Genomic DNA, 15000 nt, shown 5'->3' on the forward strand with positions numbered 1-15000 from the left:
CCTGCCTGTCTGTCTGCGCCCTGCGTGTCTTACCTGCCTGCCTGCCTGCCTGCCTGTCTGTGCCCTGGGTGTCTTACCTGCCTGCCTGTCTGTCTGTCTGTCTGCGCCCTGGGTGTCTGTACTACCTGCCTGTCTGTCTGTGCCCTGGGTGTCTGTACTACCTGCCTGTCTGTCTGCGCCCTGGGTGTCTGTCCTACCTGCCTGCCTGTCTGTCTTTCTGCGCCCTGGGTGTCTTACCTGTCTGCCTGTCTGTCTGCGCCCTGGGTGTCTGTCCTACCTGCCTGCCTGTCTGTCTGTCTGCGCCCTGGGTGTCTTACCTACCTGTTGGATGTGCTGCTTATTTGCACATGGCCCCCGCATGGCTCAGGCTGCAGGAGGACGTGCTAAGAGAAAGATGTGTGTGTGTGTGTGTGTGTGTGTGTGTGTGTGTGTGTGAAAAGAGAAAGATGTGATTTTTCTAATCGGTTTCTAAACACTTTGCATCGCTGAAAAGAGAAAGATGTGATTTTTTTTATCGGTTTCTGAACACTTCGCATCGCTGAAAAGAGAAAAAGATAAACACAGTTGTTTAAGAAAGCAGTGACATGATGATGTCATGATACAAAGAAAGTGTTGGCACTCATTCATTTGTTGCAAAGTTGGAAAACACTGCAGATGATTCTGTGGACATCAGCACTTCTACCCCAGGCTGAACTATAGCAATATCTCACAACTTGCTCGTAGCTAAAGTGTTCCAGTAATCACTGGCCACAGTTTTGTACAGTCACTAGACATTTAAAGTGAACAGTGAATGAACCGTCTCTCCGCTCCTTCAGTGCAGCGCGAGATACGGGGAGCTCATGTTGGCCTCGGGGGACCACTGAAGGCCTGAGACGGGGAGCTCAAGCTGGCCTCGGGGGACCACTGAAGGCCTGAGTTGGCTTCTTCAGACGCTCTGTTGTGAAGATGGAGAAAGATGGAGAAAGCTTCATAAAAAAACTCCACGATGGTGTTCCAGGTCTCCAGGCTGTCATGCAGGGGTTATCTAGTGCTTATTAGTCCGTGTGGTTGTTCCATGCACCACAGCCCTGGGCTGCTCTCGCTCATTTGAATGTTTGTTTGTCTGTTGTCTTCTACTGTGTGAGGATCGGCGCGAGGCGCTGTGTAACTGGGCGGCACATGAGAGAAGTGAAGGCTGTAATGACCAACATGGAGACCAGTATACACACAGAACACACACACTTAACACACACTCAGAACACACACACAACATGGAGACGCACAGAACACACACACACACACACACACAGAACACACACACACACACAGAACACACACACTTAACACACACACAGAACACACACACAACATGGAGACGCACAGAACACACACACACACACACACTGACCCACACTCACACACAGAACACACACACAGAACACACACAACATGGAGACACACAGAACACACACACACACACACACACACACTGACACACAGAACACACACACTTAACACACACACAGAACACACACACAACATTGAGACACACAGAACACACACACACACACACACACACACACACACACTGACACACAGAACACACACACTTAACACACACACAGAACACACACATAGCATGGAGACACACAGAACACCAACACACACACACACACACGGACACACACAACACACAAACAACATGGACACCTGTGTACTAGCACCTCTGGGGAGACTGGAAATCTGATGTGGATTTTAAAAGCGTTCCTCACAGGCATGTTCACCAGTATACACACAGAACACACACACACACACACTGACCCACACTCACAGGCATGTTCACCAGCAGGTTCCTATGGCACACACTCATTCAAAAACACAGTACACACATACTCACACACAGAACACACACACTTATTCAAAAACACAGAACACAGATACTCAAAAACACAGAAAGCACACACTCACACACAAACTCACACACAAACTCACACACTCAAAAACACAGAGCATACACACTCAAAAACACAGAACACACACTCACACACACACTCAAAAACACAGAACGCACACACTAAGAAACCCAGAACACAAATACTCAAAAACACAGAAAGCACACACTCACACACAGAACACACACACTCAAAAACACATAGCATACACACTCACACACAGAATGCACACACTCACACACAGAACTCACACACTCACACACAGAACACACACACTCGTACACACAGAATACACACACACTCGTACACACAGAATGCACACACTCACACATAGAACACACACACTCACACATAGAACACACACACACAGAACAAGATTGTATTTCTTGTTTTCCTTCTATTTAGTTTCCCGCCTCGGACTCAAAGGCAATTCTTCTCTGACAATCAGAGTTCTCACTATAACTTCAAGTCACACTGTTTCTGCGGGCGTAGACTTGTCCATTCGAATGGAAAAACAACTGCTTGACACTGAGGAGGAAAATGGAAAAAAAGAGGAAACCCCATTTGTGTCTGCCTGAGTAATGTTACCTCCTCAGGTGCCAAGCGCTCGCTCGCTCGCTCGCTCTTTGGAATGCAGTCAATTTGAACACGGAGAAAACACATCTTACTCTCGCACCTCTAGCAGCCAACAACCCGTCACATTTAACTCCTCTGCTGTGCATTTTAAATCAGAGATCTGATTGGAAAACTGCCATGTCCCCCTTCAGGAAGACATGAATTCTGCAGAAAAAAAGGGAAAATGTGTACGTCCCTATTGACAGGAAAAACAGACCTGAGTGGGTGGAGGGTGGAGTCAAGCCTGTCCTCGGCTAAACCCCTCATGAATTTGTTTTGCACAAATCAATGCCAATATCTGCAAGCTCTAAACAGCTAATTGATTCTCTCTCTGGTGTGAGCAAACATGATCTATGTATAATGGTGCTAAGGAATACAGTATTTGCGGTAGATGCCGTTCCTTGGCTGCTTTGTCTGAGCTGCTATAAGACTAGTCTTCTTTGCTCTTGTTTGACATTCAGCTGATCAATCAAGTGTAATCGACAGTGACCACTGAGTCTTGTGTGTGTGTGTGCCTGTGTGTGTGTGTGTGTGCCTGTGTGCTTTCTGTATCTGTGTTTGTATGTGTATGGTCTCTTCCTCTGTCTGACTGTATATCTATCTGTGCGTATGTTTAAGAAAATATGTCACTGAATCAGTCTGTGTGTGTATGTACACATGTGTGTGTGTATGTGTGTGCGGTCATGTCCACTGCAAGATCAGTTTTCAGCAGTGATAGCCTTATCCCTGTGTATCACTCACTGAGGAAAAATGACCTGACATTTCCATGGACGCGCGTGTGTGTGTGTGTGTGTGTGTGTATGTGGAGGCTATTTCCTGGAGAGCATGTTTATAACAGAGATGGAATAATCAAGGCGCTTCATCTCATTATGGCACCTCAAACAAAAGTCTTGACACAAGATTCCAAAACCATATTGTATCATTGTCATACTTACTGGCACTTACAGGTGTGAAACTGCAGTTGTCTATCCTGGAGAAATCATTGATCATTGATCACTGATCATCATTGTGTCTGAAGTGTTGAAAACAGAACGGCACTGAGGGACCATGCGCTGGGAGAGAAACTAGGATCTGAAACAAGCGAAGACAAGAATATATATGAAGGATTTGGGTTTTGTTTGGGATCATAGCTGAAGACTTGAGGAAAACAATCCCTTTTATCGCTGGTGAGTCTTGGGATCTCGGCACTGTTGTTCGGAAGGAAATCCCCATGGAGACCATGTAAGCCCTGTAGTGTCCCGTAGTGCCCCCCCCCCCCCCCCCCCACAAAAAAAACTCTCAGATTGGAGAGAATACCTGATGATGATATGTGCCCACGTTAGCATTCAGCTGTAAACTCCGGTTACAGATGGAATCTCCCACCACATCGGATCGGCCCTCTGGCATAATCTCTCACGTCCAACTGTCTGCTGTTTTTCAGTAGTCTCAAACACTTTATGATCTGATATTATTAATCTATAATCTAAAATGAATGACACATGTTTAGACATGACCTTTAGCACTGTGTAGTATGTAGTCATTGCTCAGGTCCATTCATCATTCCCAGCTCTAAAGGGGACGGCCCAGTGTTTTCCGAAAGCCCGATATTCCGAAATCTCAATATTCCGAAAAATTGTCCCCCTGGTTTTGAATATGGGGTATCACTCATGCGAAGGAAATCACCGGCAGATTGTCGCAGGACATTACGCAGATCTTGTCAAGCACTGACAAAGTATGCATGCATAAATTGTGAAATAAATGCATTTATATGTTTATGATTGTGTGATTCATTGGGATGTGCATGTGGGCTATAGTGGTTCACGTTGCTGTGCTCACAATTTCGGAACAGCGGGCTGTCGGAATAATGGGCCTTCGGAACATTGCCATGGAACCGCTCTGAAGACATATTTTATCACACTAACCCATGTAGCATTGCCTTTAACTACAGTACCCATGTAGCATTGCTGTTAACTACAGTACCCATGAGGCATTGCTGTGCCTTTAACTACAGTACCCATGTAGCATTGCCTTTAACTACAGTACCCATGTAGCATTGCTATGCCTTTGACTACAGTACCCATGTAGCATTGCTTTAAACTACAGTACCCATGTAGCATTGCCTTTAACTACAGTACCCATGTAGCATTGCCTTTAACTACAGTACCCATGTAGCATTGCTATGCCTTTGACTACAGTACCCATGTAGCATTGCTTTAAACTACAGTACCCATGTAGCATTGCCTTTAACTACAGTACCCATGTAGCATTGCCTTTAACTACAGTACCCATGTAGCATTGCTATGCCTTTGACTACAGTACCCATGTAGCATTGCTTTAAACTACAGTACCCATGTAGCATTGCCTTTAACTACAGTACCCATGTAGCATTGCCTTTAACTACAGTACCCATGTAGCATTGCCTTTAACTACAGTACCCATGTAGCATTGCCTTTAACTACAGTACCCATGTAGCATTGCTATGCCTTTGACTACAGTACCCATGAGGCATTGCCTTTAACTACAGTACCCATGTAGCATTGCCTTTAACTACAGTACCCATGTAGCATTGCCTTAAACTACATTACCCATGTAGCATTGCTATGCCTTTGACTACAGTACCCATGTAGCATTGCTGTGCCTTTAGCTACAGTACCCATGTAGCATTGCTATGCCTTAAACTACATTACCCATGTAGCATTGCTATGCCTTTACCTACAGTACCCATGAGGCATTGCCTTTACCTACAGTACCCATGTAGCATTGCCTTTAACTACAGTACCCATGTAGCATTGCCTTAAACTACATTACCCATGTAGCATTGCTATGCCTTTAACTACAGTACCCATGAGGCATTGCCTTTACCTACAGTACCCATGTAGCATTGCCTTTAACTACAGTACCCATGTAGCATTGCTATGCCTTTAACTACAGTACCCATGTAGCATTGCCTTTAACTACAGTACCCATGTAGCATTGCTATGCCTTTAACTACAGTACCCATGTAGCATTGCCTTTAGCTACAGTACCCATGTAGCATTGCCTTAAACTACAGTACCCATGAGGCATTGCTGTGCCTTAAACTACAGTACCCATGAGGCATTGCTGTGCCTTTACCTACAGTACCCATGTAGCATTGCTATGCCTTTACCTACAGTACCCATGTAGCATTGCTATGTTTTACCTACAGTACCCATGTAGCATTGCTATGTTTTACCTACAGTACCCATGTAGCATTGCTATGTTTTACCTACAGTACCCATGTAGCATTGCTATGTTTTATCTACAGTACCCATGTAGCATTGCCTTAAACTACAGTACCCATGTCATAAAGTAGTGATGATGCAATCCAGGAACTTTAAAATAGATGTGAGTAAACAGAAGGGACAGAGACAGAGAACACGTCATCATTACTCTGGGTGCTTAGATTGCAGATACATGTTTTCTGTTTCTCAGGCAGAAATTAGAGAGAATACACACACACACACACACACACACACACACACATATATATATATGTATTGACCACCGCTGACAGCAGTTCTTTTGAATGCTGCTGCTATCATTGTCATCACAATGGGTTTGAAACAAAGCTTGTCACCTCTGTAAGGTTAAAATAAACTCCTTGCTGTCACAGCATTGTAGTCAGTGCTTACATCTCTCTGCAGCTGGCCTGCCATCCAGACGGTCTGGGCGCTACTTTGTTTTGGCGTTTCTAACTTTACCTCAGAAGGCAGCTTTTTCTTGTGCAAACACAGCATAGATATGGTTGATGATGGCAGCAGCAGCATGAGCAGTAACAGCAGTAGTAGCAGCAGCAGTAGTAGTAGTAGCAGCAGTAGTAGCAGTAGTAGCAGTAGCAGTAGTAGTAGTAGCAGCAGCAGCAGTAGTAGTAGTAGTAGCAGTAGCAGTAGCAGTAGTATTAGTAGTAGTAGCAGTAGAAGTAGTAATAGTATCCGTATTAGTAGTAGTAGTAGTAGTAGTAGCAGTAGTAGTAGCTGCAGCAGCAGTAGTAACCACAGCAGCAATAGTAGTAATAGTAGTAGTAGTAGTAGCTGCAGTAGCAGCAGCAGCAGCAGTAGTAGTAGTAGCTGCAGTAGCAGCAGCAGCAGCAGTAGTAGCAGCAGTAGTAGTAGTAGTAGTAGTATCAGTAGCAGCAGCAGCATGAGCAGTAACAGCAGTAGTAGCAGCAGCAGTAGTAGTAGCAGCAGTAGTAGTAGTAGCAGTAGTAGTAGCAGTAGTAGCAGCAGCAGTAGTAGCAGTAGCAGTAGTAGCAGTAGCAGTAGTAGTAGTAGTAGTAGTAGTAGCAGCAGTAGTAGTAGTAGTAGTAGTAGCAGTAGTAGTAGCAGTAGTAGCAGCAGCAGTAGTAGCAGTATCAGTAGCAGAAGCAGCAGCAGTATGGGTGTAAAGGGAGCTGAATGCTAACGTGGGCACATATCATCCCCACAGGTATTCTCTCGAATCTGGGAGGGTTTTTTTAAGGGGGGGGGGACTACAGGGCTTACATGGTCTCCATGGGGATTTTCTTCCGAACAACAGTGCCGAGATCCCAAGACTCACCAGCGATAAAAGGGATTGTTTTCCTCAAGTCTTCAGCTATGATCCCAAACAAAACCCAAATCCTTCATATATTCTTGTCTTCGCTTGTTTCAGATCCTAGTTTTTCTCTCCCAGCGCATGGCCCTTCAGACACGATGATCAATGATCAATGATTTCTCCAGGATAGACACTGCAGTTTCACACCTGTAAGTGCCAGTAAGTATGACACTGATACAATATGGTTTTGGAATCTTGTGTCAAGACTTTTGTTTGAGGTGCCATAATGAGATGAAGCGCCTTGATTATTCCATCTGTCATAAACATGCTGTGTGTTATACCTGTTAGCCTTAGAGAAGACACAGTGTTATTCCATCTCTGTTATAAACATGCTGTGTGTTATTCCATCTGTTATAAACATGCTGTGTGTTATACCTGTATTCATTTAGCCTTATAGCGCACAGTGTTATTCCATCGGTCATAAACATGCTGTGTGTTATACCTGTTAGCCTTAGAGAAGACACAGTGTTATTCCATCAGTCATAAACATGTTGTGTGTTATACCATCTGTGATAAACATGTTGTGTGTTATACCTGTATTCATTTAGCCTTAGAGAAGACACTGTGTTATTCCATCAGTCATAAACATGCTGTGTGTTATACCATCTGTGATAAACATGTTGTGTGTTATACCTGTATTCATTTAGCCTTATAGCACACACAGTGTTATTCCATCTGTGTTTCATGGACTGTTTGCACAGTGCTGTTGGAGGCAGATGCTTCTCTTTACGAGCGTGTCGTATACATTTCAGCTCCTCATCTACCCAACACAATCACTGGGGGATGTTCATTATGAGTAATATACACCACTACAGCTCCTCATCTACCCCACACTATCACTAGAAGATGTTCATTATGAGTAATATACACCAGGGGTCCCCAACCTTTTTTGCACCACGGACCGGTTTAATGTAGGCATTATTTTCACGGACCGGCAGATAAATACAGCAAAAATAAAATTACGCGACCGGCATAAAAACGAATGTTTAAAGTGCATGAAAAATACAACTCACCATTGTACTGACTTGTACTTTATGCTATAAAGCAGTGGTTCTCAAAGTGGGGGGCGGGGGGCGCGCGATGTGACAGAGGGAGAAAAAAAAACGTCGGGGACCTATGACTGTTGAGTGAAAGCTCCCTCTGTGGCGAAATACAAAGGGTTGGACTGACACAAACAAATCAAATACACAGTTTCATTTCTGATCCACAAATTAAAACGGAGTTATCATTTGAACGCGAGTTGCACTTACGCCTCCGTGTATAAAAGTAACTGCAGGGACAATTCTGGCATTCATGAAAGTTATCTCATCTGGGATTCCTTTTTAACTTGGACCAGAATTTAAGAACGCTAAATAGCAGTGGTGAATCAGCCAGATTGTTCTTAAGGGCTTAATTTGTGAGAAACCGTTGGCGATTGCGTTCACGTCGATTCTACAGTAATCCTTGGATTTAAATAGTTATAAAAATAAAAAATATGAGAATATTTTAATCATTAACAATTACGTTTCACATTTAAATTCATGATTCTAATGTTCTAAAAAAGCACTACACGAACACTGCAAATGTAAGTGAATAACTAAATAAGCATTAAACTCAATCGCGTGGATATAGCCATATTGGAATAGAATGGACACATCTACATTACAGTATACCTCCACCTCTGCACTGGTGAAGTTAGGTCTGCTTTGACATGATTTTGATCAGTCTGAAGTTGATTTTGCGTTGCTGTGGAGTCTGTGGATTGTGCACACGTCTCCCCTTCGCAAAGGACCTCTCCAAGGTTTGTTTCTTACTCATTTTCGCTAGTTTGCGGGTTTATTTATTGAGTAACGTATCACGTGACCGAGACAAGCGTCTTGACGTGTCAAGAGGCACAGGCGAATGTTATGTCGGGGAAAATCCGATCGTTTTTCAAAATAAAACACCTTTCAGACTCTAATAATTAATACAACGGAAATTATATAAATTATTTATTCTTTCTTTGCGGCCCGGTAGGAAATGCCTCACGGACCGGTACCGGGCCACGGCCCGGTGGTTGGGGACCACTGATATACACCACTACAGCTCCTTTAGCTGCAGACTGAATGCTTGGAGTGGTATCAATCTCTCTGCCAAAATAGTAGAAAGTGACTTTGAATGGGTCCCTCTTCACAGGAAGAGCTCATAGCCAGTGGCCAGTGTGTATTATACGAGCCCATGAGTCCGTGGCCAGTGTGTATTATACGAGCCCGTGGCCAGTGTGTGTGTGTGTGTGTGTGTGTGTGTGTGTGTATTATACGAGCCCGTGGCCAGTGTGTATTATATGAGTCCGTGGCCAGTGTGTGTTATATGAGTCCATGGCCAGTGTGTGTGTGTGTGTGTGTGTGTGTTATATGAGTCCGTAGCCAGTGTGTGTGTGTGTGTGTGTGTTATATGAGTCCGTGGCCAGTGTGTGTGTGTGTGTGTTATATGAGCCCGTGGCCAGTGTGTGTGTGTGTGTGTGTGTGTGTGTTATATGAGTCCGTGGCCAGTGTGTGTTATATGAGTCCGTGGCCAGTGTGTGTGTGTGTGTGTGTGTGTGTGTTATATGAGTCAGTGTGTGTTATACGAGTCCGTGGCCAGTGTGTGTGTGTGTGTGTGTGTGTGTGTGTGTGTGTGTGTGTGTTATATGAGCCCGTGGCCAGTGTGTGTTATATGAGTCCGTGGCCAGTGTGTGTGTGTGTGTGTGTGTGTGTGTGTGTGTGTGTGTGTTACCCGTAGTGCTGATTCACACCGGTTTTGATTTAGTTTGCAATGACTGTTGGCTCATATTTTCACATAACAGTAAATGCTCTCCAGGAAATAGCCTCCACACACACACACACACACACACACACACACACATATAAATATGAAGACGTCCCAACAGGACTGCTTTGGGCCACAGTGTTGCTGCAGTCATTCCCACCACCCTGTTTCTCTCTGTACAGCCTTGTGTTTGTGGAGGGACACACACACACACACACACACACACACACACTTAAACATCTACACATATACACTGATATATACACATACAAACACACACACATACAGAGAAAGACATGCACACACACACACACACACACACACACATCCATTCAGTGGCGAGAGCATGCACAGAAAAGGCATCATGAATTCTTTCAGGGGAGATCCACCTGAGAGATGCATAAAGCAGCCAGGCAAGGACAAACGCCTCACACTGTGTGCTGGAAGTGACAGGCAGAGCCATGGGGAACGACACTGATAAGGACTAATATGTTGGCATGTGTGTCCTGGGAATGTCTCTTTTATGTATGGATCACGCTTCACCGTCTTTGGGGTGATATAGTATGGAAGACTTAATGGAGTGTGTGTCTGTGTGTGTGTGTGTGTGTGAGTGTGTGTGTGTGTGTGTGTGCGTGTGCGTGTGCGTGTGCGTGTGTGTGTGTGTGTGTGTGGGTATGGGAGTGGAGAGGAAACAGCAGCTTCAGCTTGAAGAGGATGTCAGTGTGTGTGCGTGTGCGTGTGCGTGTGTGTGTGTGTGAGTGTGAGTGTGAGTGTGAGTGTGTGTGTGAGTGTGAGTGTGCGTGTGTGCGCATGTGTGTGTGAGTGCTATTACAGTGATGCAGACCATCCATTATGGAGGCTGCTTGTTATTCCAAGGTTCTGGGGGCTTAGTTCCTTTGACCCAGGAACCGTTCAGAACTCCTTTACTGATCCAGTCATTCCCTACGTGTCATTTTCACTAGAAGTGACAACGTTCCCACGCAACTCAACACAATTAGAAAAAGGGAATGTGAACTTGAACGTGCACGTACACCAACCCACTTCTTGGTGCATAACCCTAAAAACTGGGCCTGGTCACGGCTGTGTTCTCTTACACCCCAAAACTGGGCCTGGTCACGGCTGTGTTCTCTTACACAACACCATATGGACTCCAAAGTAGAACTAGCGTTGCCATGGCTGTCACCCTCTACCTCTTCCTCCTCCTACTTCCTGTTTTATTGGAACACCTTATGAAGTCCATGTCATTGCTCCTCCTACTTCCTGTTTTATTGGAACGCCTGAGGGCCGAAACACACCAAACGCGTTTTTAAAAACGGGACGCTAACAAATGCATTGTTTCCTATGGTACGGCGCGCCTTGCGTGTGCGCCTTTTTTCCGCCGCCACGCGTTGCGTCTTTCTAGCGTTTTTTAGATGCGCTTAAAAGTTGAACTATTCTCAACTTTCCAGCGCAAGGCGCGGAGGCGCACCGCTCATCAATGTCACACTCGGCCCAGGCAGGTTGCGCTCGCAGCTCCGCTTCATAGGCGCCGGGCAAAGCAGCCTGGTGATCCTGCGAATGTTTTGCCTGCCGCACTTTGCCAAGGCGTTTTTGAAGCGTCTGCCGTTTTAAAAACGTGTTTGGTGTGTTTCAGCCCTTATGAAGTCCATGTCATTGCCCCTCCTCCCCCTCTCCCTGTGCATCCTGCTGTAGCGATGACCCTGGGCACAGACGGAGAGAGTGGCCACATCCTGCTGTAGCGATGATCCTGGGCACAGGATTTGAGAGTGGCCAGGCAGTCTGGAGCCTCATTAATATGGAGACGAGGCGAGGCGATGTGAGGCGAGATGATGTGAGACGAGACGACGTGAGACGAGGCGATGTGAGGCGCTGCGATGTGAGGCGCTGCGCGTCATAATCAGCCAGGACAGAGCATCCAGACTAGAGCCGTGTCGCTGACGGATCAGTGAGCACTTAGGCTGACCTGCGGAGACGGCTCCGGCTGATTAGAAGGCTCCTCGAGCTGCGTGCGTGCGCGTGTGTGTGTGTGTGTGTGTGTGTGTGTGTGTGTGCGAGGCTCAGGTGAAAGGGCTCTGCTAATCAAGAGTGGCAGGTATCGACTCGGGACACTCGCTGAGAATTCATGAAAGAGCACGGTGCACGGCACAGGTGCATCATGGGTAGGGATGCTGCTCACACCATGCAGGAGGGAGCGTCTCAGTGTGATTCGGGCTGAATAATTTGCTTTTATGTAATTTAACAAGCCGGAGTTGCTTTTCAAACCTGGTTGGAAATGTGGCTGTAAATTGATCGTTAGTCGTCTGCATCCCTTCTTGCTTGAGGTTCCTGTTGACCCCATTGATGCTCAGAGTGTGTGTGTGTGTGTGTGTGTGTGTGGGGGTGTGTGTCTGTGCAGGTAGCCAGAGTCACTGAATATATACAGTTTAAATTAGTGCTGTCAAAATGACCGTGTTAAGTTTTGCAATTAATTTGAACTATTGAACATGTTCAAAACAAACTACACCATCAACGCAAATGCTTGGGTTTTTGTTATTATTTCTGTTAATGCGTAGGCAACTTCAAAATAAAAGTCCCTTCACACTTTTTACGTGCTACATATTTGAATGATGTGCCTTTCAAGCTGAGAGTCCATTTCGATGGCCTTGATGGTTTTATTGGAAGTCTACTAGTTCACATTACAGAATCTGTGCTCAAAGTTTAGAAGATGCTATTAAATGTCCTCAGTTTAGAAGATGCTATTAAAAATTCTAATTCCAATATCCAATAAAACAGGAAGTAGGAGGAGGAAGAAGAGGTAGAGGGTGGCAGCCATGGCAACGCTAGTTCTACTTTGAAGTCCATATGGTGTTAGAGAACACAGCCGTGACCAGGCCCAGTTTTGGGGTGTAAGAGAACACAGCCGTGACCAGGCCCAGTTTTGGGGTGTAAGGGAACACAGCCGTGACCAGGCCCAGTTTTGGGGTGTAAGGGAACACAGCCGTGACCAGGCCCAGTTTCTGGGAGTAAGAGAACACAGCCGTGACCAGGCCCAGTTTTGGGGTTATGCACCAAGAAGTGGTTTGGTGTACGTATTTGAATTGAAATAGTTACAAGTTACAAGTCTTTTATTTGTCAGATGCACAAAATGACACAGGGTCAGACTAGGCACTGAAACTCTTACGACAAGGAGCCGTCCAAAAACCTACCATATCATAACAACACATAATATAACATAACAAACTATGAACTATGAACATAATTTACACATAATAAACATATAATAACCTAAATAACCTTACTAAATATATAAGATAAATATACAATACGGTGTGCTAAACATATAACAGCCTATACATATAATACTAAACATACATATAACAGCCTATACATATAATACTAACATATATACATATAACATATAATACACATATAATAAACTATGCTAACCTATTGACCTATACTAACCTACATACAACCCAGTGAGGGAGTTACAGGTAGTGCAATTTTCCTGATAAGGTATTACTGCAAGTGCAAACAGTAGGTTGGAAGTGACAGTATATGTAGTGTAGTGCAAACAGTAATATGAAAGTGACAGTGCATGTAAGTGACGAGTGCAAAAGTGGCAGTGGTGTATCAATATCCATTTAGCAGCCTGATGGCCCTGGGGTAAAAACTGTTCTCCAGTCTGCGTGTGCGAGACCGGATGCTACGGTACCGCCTTCCAGAAGGCAGCGGGGTAAAAAGTCTGAAGGCTGGGTGGTAGCAGTCTTTTAGGATCCTTCTTAAATATACCTCCTTTCTGTTGATTCTACATCAATTCCGTGATTTTACATAAATATCCAATTATTACAAGCTTCCGTCTTATGAAGAAAAATCATAATTAATCACAGCAAGGGGTGCGTTTAATGAGTTAATTATTTTAAAAATCAATTGACAGCAGCAGTTTAAATGTAACAACTTACAGTGGTACAGAGGTAGAGAAGTCGTATAGTAATCAGAAGGTTGCTAATTCAATTCCCTGTCGAAGCGTCCTTGAGCAAGACACTGAACCCCTAATTGCTCCTGATGTGCAGTGTGCCATCAGTGTAAATGTAAAATATGTGTATACATCCTTGTAAGTCGCTTTGGATAAAAGCGTCTGCTAAATGACTAAATGTAACAACTTAAGGAGGAGAAATCCCAGCAAGCAGCAGACTCTTTTCCACAAGACAATGGATACTAGAACATACAAGGACAATGTGCCCTTTCAGTCTGATTTAGGGTCTTAGATCTGAGACTCGAGGACTAATTGTCTCTTAATTAAGCTGACCTAGCCAGAGAATAACTCAAACCGGCCATGTGAAGGCTCTCTCTTCTCTCCGCCATCTCCTTCCATCTTAAGCTCAGGTGATAGTTCTTCTAGTACTTCTTTTAATGCTCTTTTCATTGTGGTTTTCTGTATTTCGGTCTCTATGCTTGTTCTTCTTTACTATGAATAATATGTACAAAGGATGGTGTCATTTTTGCTAACACACACTGTCCTCACAACCCACTCACTGTCCTCACAACCCACTCAATGTCCTCACAATACACACAGTGTCCTCACAATCCACACAATGTCCTCACAATCCTCACACACTGTCCTCACAATCCTCAATGTCCTCACACTGTCCTCACAATACACACAGTGTCCTCACAATCCTCATACTGTCCTCAGTGTCCTCACAATACACACACTGTCCTCACAATCCTTCCTATGTGAGATGTAAACATTAAACCCTCTCATGGTTTGGCTTCTTTCTTCCTCGACTGTCAACATAACAAAACATAACCTAAAACAACAACTACAACAACAAAAAAAGTTCCACTCCAGAGATGGCTAACAGAGTTTGACAGGATTTTACTAAGCAAGAAACATTAGTCTCCATTTAGAGTGCAGTGCATCCTCAGAGGAGCTGCAGCAGACTCATTTGTGCTTTGCGGAGGACACACACACACACACACACACACACACACACTTTGCGGAGGACAAGATTAGAGGCACTGTTCTCTCCTGGCGAGCGCTCCCTTTGTTCGACAGCCTTGATGCAGGTAGGTAGGTACCCTTTGAAGTGTCGTAGATGAGCAACGGATGACAGGAAAAGCTCTGTCTTTTTTT

This window comes from Clupea harengus, chromosome 12 (assembly GCF_900700415.2).
Source record: "Clupea harengus chromosome 12, Ch_v2.0.2, whole genome shotgun sequence".
NCBI classification, from domain to species: Eukaryota; Metazoa; Chordata; class Actinopteri; order Clupeiformes; family Clupeidae; genus Clupea; species Clupea harengus.